The sequence below is a fragment of the Aegilops tauschii genome, chromosome 4, assembly GCF_002575655.3.
Source record: "Aegilops tauschii subsp. strangulata cultivar AL8/78 chromosome 4, Aet v6.0, whole genome shotgun sequence".
Taxonomy (NCBI): Eukaryota; Viridiplantae; Streptophyta; class Magnoliopsida; order Poales; family Poaceae; genus Aegilops; species Aegilops tauschii.
Window position 1 is genome coordinate 374,937,097 of NC_053038.3, and position 8,609 is coordinate 374,945,705.

The following is an 8,609-nucleotide window of genomic DNA, read 5'->3' on the forward strand; positions in this document are numbered from 1 at the left end:
TGGACAATCTTTCTCTTTGTTCACAAAAAATTGTGGTATGATGTGATTGATATGAGTTGTGTGTTAATATGGTGTTGTCCTATGGTGCCCTTCGTGTCGCGCAAGCGTGTGGGATTACCGTTGTAGGGTTTTGTAATACGTTCATGATTCACTTATAGTGGTTTGCGAGAGTGACAGAAGCTTAAACTCGGGTAACGGGGTTGTTGCGTATGGATTACTTAATGCTATGGTTGGGTTTTACCTTAATGATCTTTAGTAGTTGCGGATGCTTCCTAGAGTTCCAATCATAAGTGCATGTGATCTAAGTATGGAAAGTATGTTAGCATATGCCTCTCCCTCATTGCATATAATAAGTATCACACATGTTATATTCAATTGCTTATGGACAATCTTTCTCTTTGTTTATAAAAAGCTCTCTGCTAAAACTAACTAACTTTTATTATCTAGCTAAGTACTTCTAATTTTATTCTTGTAAACTTATCCTATTACTCCTACAAAGTAGTTTTATTCTTGTTCTAGTTAAAGCTAACATTAAGTGTGCGTAGAGTTGTATCGGTGGTCGACAGAACTTGAAGGGAATATTAATTCTACCATTAGCTCCTCGTTGGGTTCGACACTCTTACTTATCGAAAAAGGCTACAATTGATTCCCTATACTTGTGGGTTATCAAGACCTTTTTCTAGCGCCGTTGCGGGGAGCAATAGTGTAGGGGGTATATTCTCCTGTCTGCTTGTTTGCTTTATCATTAAGTAGCTTTTATTTCTGTTTTAAGTTGTTTTATATGTTTAGTTATGGATATGGAACTTCAAATACCAAAAAATTGTTGTACTTGCTACTCACGGACATGGGGACCTCTAAAACCCTCGATGTTAGTTATGTGAAAAACATTAAATACTACTTTTGATAATCCTGATAAATCTCCATTCAACTTGATAATGGGAGATACTTTGGATCACCGGGGATACTTTAGGGATTATTGCTTGTCTTAAAAAGGGAAACACTTGTGGGATCAAATTAAAATGTTGTGTTGGTATGCTTGGAATATGTGCTCTATGTATGATTATACTTATTGCTCTAAGATGAAGGCTCCACACATTCCCTTTCAATGTGAATTTAATGATAATGAAACCTTGGCTTCTTATGCTAATGGTATATATGATACGATGATGTGGAATGAATAGAATAATTTGTTGCTTTTAAGGGTGCTTATGAAATTGAATCTTTGTTTGAAAAGTGTGAAGATTGTGATGATGCCCTCTATAGATCTGAAAATTATGCTATACTTAAATATTGCTACGCGAATTATAAATACAGTGCCGATATCGATGGATTTATTGAGAAAGTCTCTGCTGTCCAAGAAGAGAATAATATTTTGCAAGAATCTATGGAAGCAGAAATCGTTGAAACTGTGAGCTCATTAGATGAGAAAGATGAGGAGGAGAGCGAAAAAGAGCGGATTAGCTACTCGTGCCGACCTTCTAATGAGAGTAACTCTTTATCTCAGACATTGTTTAATTTCCCTTCGTACTTAACAAAGGATGAATGTTATGATCCCTTTGATTCGTTTGAAATGTACTTTTTGATTTGATGGTTGCTATGCTTGTGGCCATGATGCCCACATGAATTATGCTTATGAAGATGAACTTGCTATAGTTCCTTATGTTAGGAATGAAATTGTTGCTATTGCACCCACACATGATAGTCCTATTATCTTTTTAAATTATCCAAACTACACTATATCGAAGAAGTTTGCCCTTATTAAGGATTATATTGATGTGTTGTGTTTTATCATTACACATGATGATTTTGATGAATAAACTATGCATGTGCTTGCTGCTCCTACTTGCAATTATTATGAGAGAGGCATTACATCTCCGCCTCTCTATGTATCTGAGCTCGACCTCAAATGAGCTCGGATGCATAGTAAAAAACATTCTCATTTTTTTGGTAAACTTTGACAAATGTCCTAAATGCTTGCAAATTTTCATCATGAGATCACATTCGTGGAAGACGTGACAAATAAAATCGATGCTCCAAAAATGCTAGTTTCGAAAGCATTTTGGAGCACTATTTTTTTTTTGCCATGCCTTTCATGAATGTTATATCATGATAAAAATTTACAAACACTTAGACCATCTGTCAAAGTTTACTAAAAAATCATTTAAAAAATTATTTCAAGTTTACTGTTCATTCGAGCTCTAGCTCAGAAAGGTACTTTCGATCCCCTGGTCAAACGGGAAATTTTCTACTGCCTGACGTGCCTCAAAGGCACATGCGGCCAAGCAGAATAGAAACCCTCGCAACTCAAAAAAAACAAAGAATAGAAACCCTTGTGGCAACTATTCCACTCAGGGAATCTCCAATGCTGACCCATAAATTTGCTTTGGCTTTCGTCCATGGAGAGGGGACCAGTCCACAGACACGGATGCGGGAGCCGGGCATCCAATGCTATCCTATATATGTCCTCCGATAAAGTGAAATTTCAAATTCAAATAAAGTCGGATCGATAGCGTCTGCCGGATCACATGTCCGATCACAACCAAAAAGAGGCAAGTATGCTTAAGTTTTTACATGCCTGGTCACAAAAAAAGTCAGTCTGGTAGTCCGAGCAAAAAAATCTACCCTACCGGACCGGTAATCCGAGCCTCCACGCTCATGCTCAAGGTGTCGTCGCCACCGTGTATAAAGCCTCGGCCTCGGCCTTCTTCTCCGCCGCTTCCTCCTCCTTGTCTACCGCCTCCAACTCATGTTTTTACCGCTGCAACATATTTTAGCAGACAACTTGCACGATCAACCTTGTGTCGGCATCCAAAGACACTACGTTCGATGACAGCATCTTGGCGTCCTCCGCATCGGCTATGATATTCACCTTATTTTCTTTGAGCATGGCCTTTGTAAGTGCATCTAGTGCCACCCCTGGTTGGTTTTGGAGTATTGACGACAAACCTGGTTGAGGGACTAATGTGTTTGTGAGAATTGCAGGATAACACAGGTAGTAGTCCCTCATTGATTCAGTTTACCTACCGGAGATGACCCCTAAAAATGTATGAAGACATTGAACACAATGGTGGTATGTGAAGATATTCACATTGAAGACTATGACATGAGAAGACATCGCGTGAAGACTATGGAGCGCGAAGACTTATTTGTTTCATTGTTCCTTTTTCTTCTTTGTTGAGTCATAGGAACCACCGTACTGTTAAGTGGGGTCCCAGTGAACAAAGTCAGAGTGACTGAAGTGATGCTCAACCAAATCCTATGTCTTCGAGCGAAGACAATGAGAGCAAACCTTATCCAGAGCTGGATGAGTCAGCTTTACTTGTAGCCCAAGTAAAGTTGCCGCATGTGTTTGAAATCTGACCGTTGGAACACGTGTCAGTTCCTTAGTGACCCAGGGTCATTTCGGACAAATCAGGTCGGGTTGCCTAGTGGCTATAAATAGCCCACCCCCTACACCATAAATTGGTGGCTGCTTAGAGTTAGTGCACGGCTTCTGTCGTTTGAGAGCAACCCACCTCCGAAGCTTTTGAGAGAGAGAAATCCTTGCGAGGACAAAGCCCAAACACCCAGAGCCAAAGACTGTTAGGCATCACTGAAGTCTTTCTGTCCGCGTGACCTGAAGACTTGTTACACTTGAGGACTGTGAATCCTCCAGCCGGTTAGGCGTCGCGTTCTGAGCATCCAAGAGTCATTGTGGATCGCCGATGAACGAAGTCTGTGAAGGTTTGGAAGTCTACCTTGAAGACTTACCAGAGTGATTGGGCGAGGACTGGGTGTCCTTAGCTCAAGGGGAATAAGGTGAAGACACAGTCTTCTGAGTTAAATCTCAGCCTCCCTAACCAGACGTACAGTTGTCACAGCAACTGGAACTGGTCCAACAAATCCTTGTCCTCACCAAGTGACTGGTTCTATCCTCTCCCTCTCTTTACTTACAGTTTGTCTTCGTGAAGTCATTGCCTGCTTGCACTACCTGTTTGACTTCACTGTGTGTCTACTATCGTTGTTTGGCTTCATACTATCTTCCATCCTGATCTTTACTACCTAGCTGCTATTAGTCTTCATGTTTTCACTTCATTGAATACTTGACTATGGCTTGCTTAGTGTAGTCTACCTTCCGCTGCATATCAATAGGTTCATTTCTATTGTTTGTCTTCGAAACTCTCATGTTTTGAAGACTTTCATAAAAATCGCCTATTCACCCCCCCTCTAGTCGATAACTAGCACTTTCAGCCTTCCTATCCTCACGCATGACCTTCTTCTCTTTGATCATGGCCCTCTTCTCTTCGAGTGCTAGTTTCTTCTCGGTCGCCTCCATCAATAGTTTGAACCTGTCCGCCTTCTTTTCCTCCTTGATGTGTGAGAAGCTTGACGTATGCCTCCTACTTCTTGGTCAAGATGTCCTCGAACCTCTCCATCATCTTCACCGTTGCACCTTCTCACTTAGCCCTCTCCTCCCCCCATTTCTTTCCCCGGAACCTGTTACAAACATACCCTAGAGGCAATAATATTGTATTACTATATTTCCATGTTCATAATTAAGAGTTTATATTCTATACTATAATTGCTATGATCCTGGAATACACGATTTAGTGGATAACTCATATGCACGTGTGGAATGATAAACGGTAACATAAGGTTCCTAGTCTTGCCTCTAAGATTGGCTCAAGTGTTGTTGGTGATCATGTTTTCCAGATCTTAGGATATTGTTAAGTGTAACGATGGTCCTAAAACAACATTGAGAGCATGACGTTAGAAGAACGGTCATATTGAATCGACCCAAACTTGTTTGTTATACTTTGAGTTAATATCATCTGAAACCAATTGTTATAACACAGAGTGTTAACGTGTGTTTTAGTTCCTTAGACCATGAGAGTATTGTAGTCACTTCTTACCGTAAAGTGGACTTTGGAGTCACTCAAACCTCATCTGTAACACGGTGATCATAATGAAAACTTACAGGTTCATCGAAAAGTTTGACAAGGTACTAGATAGCTCGAGAGTGGGTGTAGCGACCAGACCTCAAACAGTCTAGTCTCTGTGCATCAGTGTCATCCCTGGATCGGTAATGCTGACACGCACAGTACTTTGAAGGATTTATAACAGAGTAGCAATCACACACTTATTACATCGAATAGTTCAAGAGAACTCAATACAATAAATATGGCTTAAGGCCATCTAAAATACGATAGCAGCGGAAAGCTTGGAAGATAAAGTGAGTCCATCAACTCCAACGGCATCACTGAGTATAAGACCACGACCTAAGGCTCCTTACTCGTCATCTGAAAAGTCTGCAACATGATACGTTGCAGCCCGAAAATGGGTCAGCACATGGAATATGCTGGCAAAGTAACACATAGAGAGTAATGAACAGAATAATACTATCATTACATGCATATTTGTCTGGTGGAAAGCTCTATGGTTATAGTTTTGCGAAAAGCCAATTTTTTCCCTACCACAAAGGAATAAATTTTATTTAACTATCATGGTGGTTGTTAAACATTGAGAAGGTACCTCCAACTCAATCCCAATTAAGAACATGATTAACCCAATCAAATTAAATTAAGTAACATGATGATGAGATTCACATGATAATCCAAGAACTAGATACTCAAGATGTCCATAACCGGGGACACGGCTAATCATGATTAGTTTGTACACTCTGCAGAGGTTTGTGCACTTTTCCCCACAAGACTCGATCGCCTCCGCTTGATTTCTCGCACTACATGGTGTTTGAGAAACGGATGACCGAGACACGGTCTTTCAGAAACACTACTCTTTACTCCGGGTGGACAGTTACACCTACTTTCCCCTACATCTGCTAGCCCACCTCTTCAAGAGGTCATGTAACCTACTCAACTATGCTAGAGCCCATAATAGCTTGTGGCTGCACACGGAAGTTTCTAGCATGAATAATCTCATGATCCCTTTGAGTCTGGGTGGCGGTCCATAGGATGATCACACGGGTACTCCGGGATATCCAAAAATACAGGCAACACTGGTTTCTCCAGGTGCCTCAATCCACCCAGATGTAAATTAAAGTAGCCACCTTAAGTTGAACCATAAATTAATAATCTCACATCTGTCATGAAGAATTCACTCAAACCCAATCCACGTCTACGAGCATAGCATAGCAATATAAGTAAACGTAGAAGTAACTCCCAAAGGTTTGATAGTAAACAGGACAATAGGTACTACCTCATCTACTTCCCAAAACCCACATATAAATCAGATCCTAATCATGCAACTGTTTGAGGATTGATCTAATGCAATAAAACTGGGTGATGAAAAGTATGATCAAAGTGTTACTTGCCTTGCTGATGATCCATGAAACCTAGAGACTCGTAGTAGCACGCTTCGCACTCCGGGTACTCTATCGCAAACAAACAATACATACATAAGCAATCAAGCAAGGGTGCACGAAATAAAACTCAAAATAAGAGATCTAACCAGAAAGTTCAACTTAAGAACTCCGGTTTGCAAAAAGAATCAATTCAAACGAAGCAACGAAGGTCAAACGGCGAAAGAAACAAGCTTCATTTACTAATCTGGATCTAAGACAAATTTTATAGTATCAAAAACTTGTTTGAGTTGGTTAAACGGAAAGAGAATTTCGAGACAAAACTCTAGGCGCTTGAATCGCCTGATTTCGATAAACGAGCGGAAAGTTATACTAAAACGAAAAACAGATCGGAAATCGCGATCAGGAATAATCGCAGAAAATCCGAGAAAAAGAAAAACTGACGAACAGGCTGACGATTGAACGTTCGCTGCCTGTAAAAAAACGAAAACCGTTCATTAAAACGAACGAACGAACGGGCGTTCGCTATTTAACTAAACCGGAAAAAAATAAACCAATCTAATATAAAAAACGCATCTCGGTTTCGAAATAAAACCGAACGGTTTTTTGAGAAAAACCGGCGGCTACCTCGGTTCGCGTGATGACGGCGGCGGCGAGCGGCTCCGGCGGGTGGCAGCATCAGGCGAGAGGCGGCGGGGCTCCGGCGGGTGGCGGGGCGACGCGGGGCGGCTGCGGCGGCGCGGGGCGGCGGCGGCTAGGGTTTCGGGGCGGCGGCGACTTGGGCTGAGGCGGGCTCGGGCCGCGGCTTTAAAGGCCGGCCGGGCTGAGGTGTCCGGGTCGGACACGGCCCGTAAGGCGGTTGACTTTTAAAAGAAAATCGGACATGCAGAAAAAGTAAGGAAAGAAATACTAAACGGACTCCAAAAATCCTGAAATAAATTTTCCCCGTCCTCTAAAAATAAGCCAGACAAGATGAACATTTATTTCGGCCTAAAATGCAATTTTGAAAAACGCGTATTTTTCTAATTCGAATAAAATCAAATAAAATCCAATTAAAATCAAATATTTGTTTTTAATATTTTTCCTCCAATATTTCATTATTTGTGGAGAAGTCATTTTATCCCCTCTCATATATTTTTATATGAAATATTTTCGGAGAAAAAAATAATTAAAACAAATGATCCTATTTTCAAAATTTGAGAAAACCCAAATATGAAAATAACGAAATCCCCAACTCTCTACGTGGGTCCTTGAGTTGCGTGAAATTTCTAGGATCGCAAATCAAAATGCAATAAAATATGATATGCATGATGATCTAATGTATAACATTCCAAATTGAAAATTTGGGATGTTACAAACCTACCCCCCTTAAGATGAATCTCACCCTCGAGATTCAGGTTGGCTAGAAAATAGGTGAGAGTGGTCCTTCCGTAGATCTTCCTCTCGCTCCCAGGTGGCTTCATCCTCGGTATGGTGACTCCAGTGAACTTTGCAAAACTTGATAACCTTGCTGCGGGTGACTCGGTTGGCATACTCAAGAATCTTCACTGGTTTCTCCTCATAGGTCAAGTCACTATCCAGCTGAATCGCTTCCAATGGCACTGTATCTCTCAGTGGTATCTCAGCCATCTCTGCGTGGCACTTCTTCAGCTGAGAAACATGGAACACATTGTGAACTCCCGACAATCCTTTAGGCAATTCCAACTTGTAAGCAACTTCCCCCATACGCTCCAAAACTTTGTATGGTCCTACAAAACATGGCGCTAACTTTCCCTTAACTCCAAAGCGCTTTACTCCTCGAAGTGGTGATACTCGAAGATAAACTTTGTGTCCGACTTCGTAAACTGTCTCCTTGCATTTAGAATCCGCATAACTCTTCTGCCTGGACTGGGCTACCTTGAGCCTATCGCGAATCAACTTCACTTTCTGTTCAGACTCTTTAATCAAATCTAGTCCAAACAACTGGCGGTCTCCAACTTTGTCCCACAACAACGGTGTCCTGCACCTCCTTCCGTATAGAGCTTCGAAAGGGGCCATCTTCAAACTGGATTGGTAACTATTGTTGTAAGAGAACTCTGCATATGGCAAATTGTCGTCCCAACTAGATCCATAATCTAGCGCACAAGCTCTCAGCATGTCCTCCAAAATCTGATTGACTCTCTCGGTCTGTCCGTCTGTCTGTGGATGAAAGGTTGTACTGAACTATAGCCTGGTACCCAAAGTCTCATGCAACTGATTCCAAAACTTTGAAGTAAACTGGGTTCCTCTATCTGATACAATGGTCCTCGGAACTCCACGCAAACATATGCTC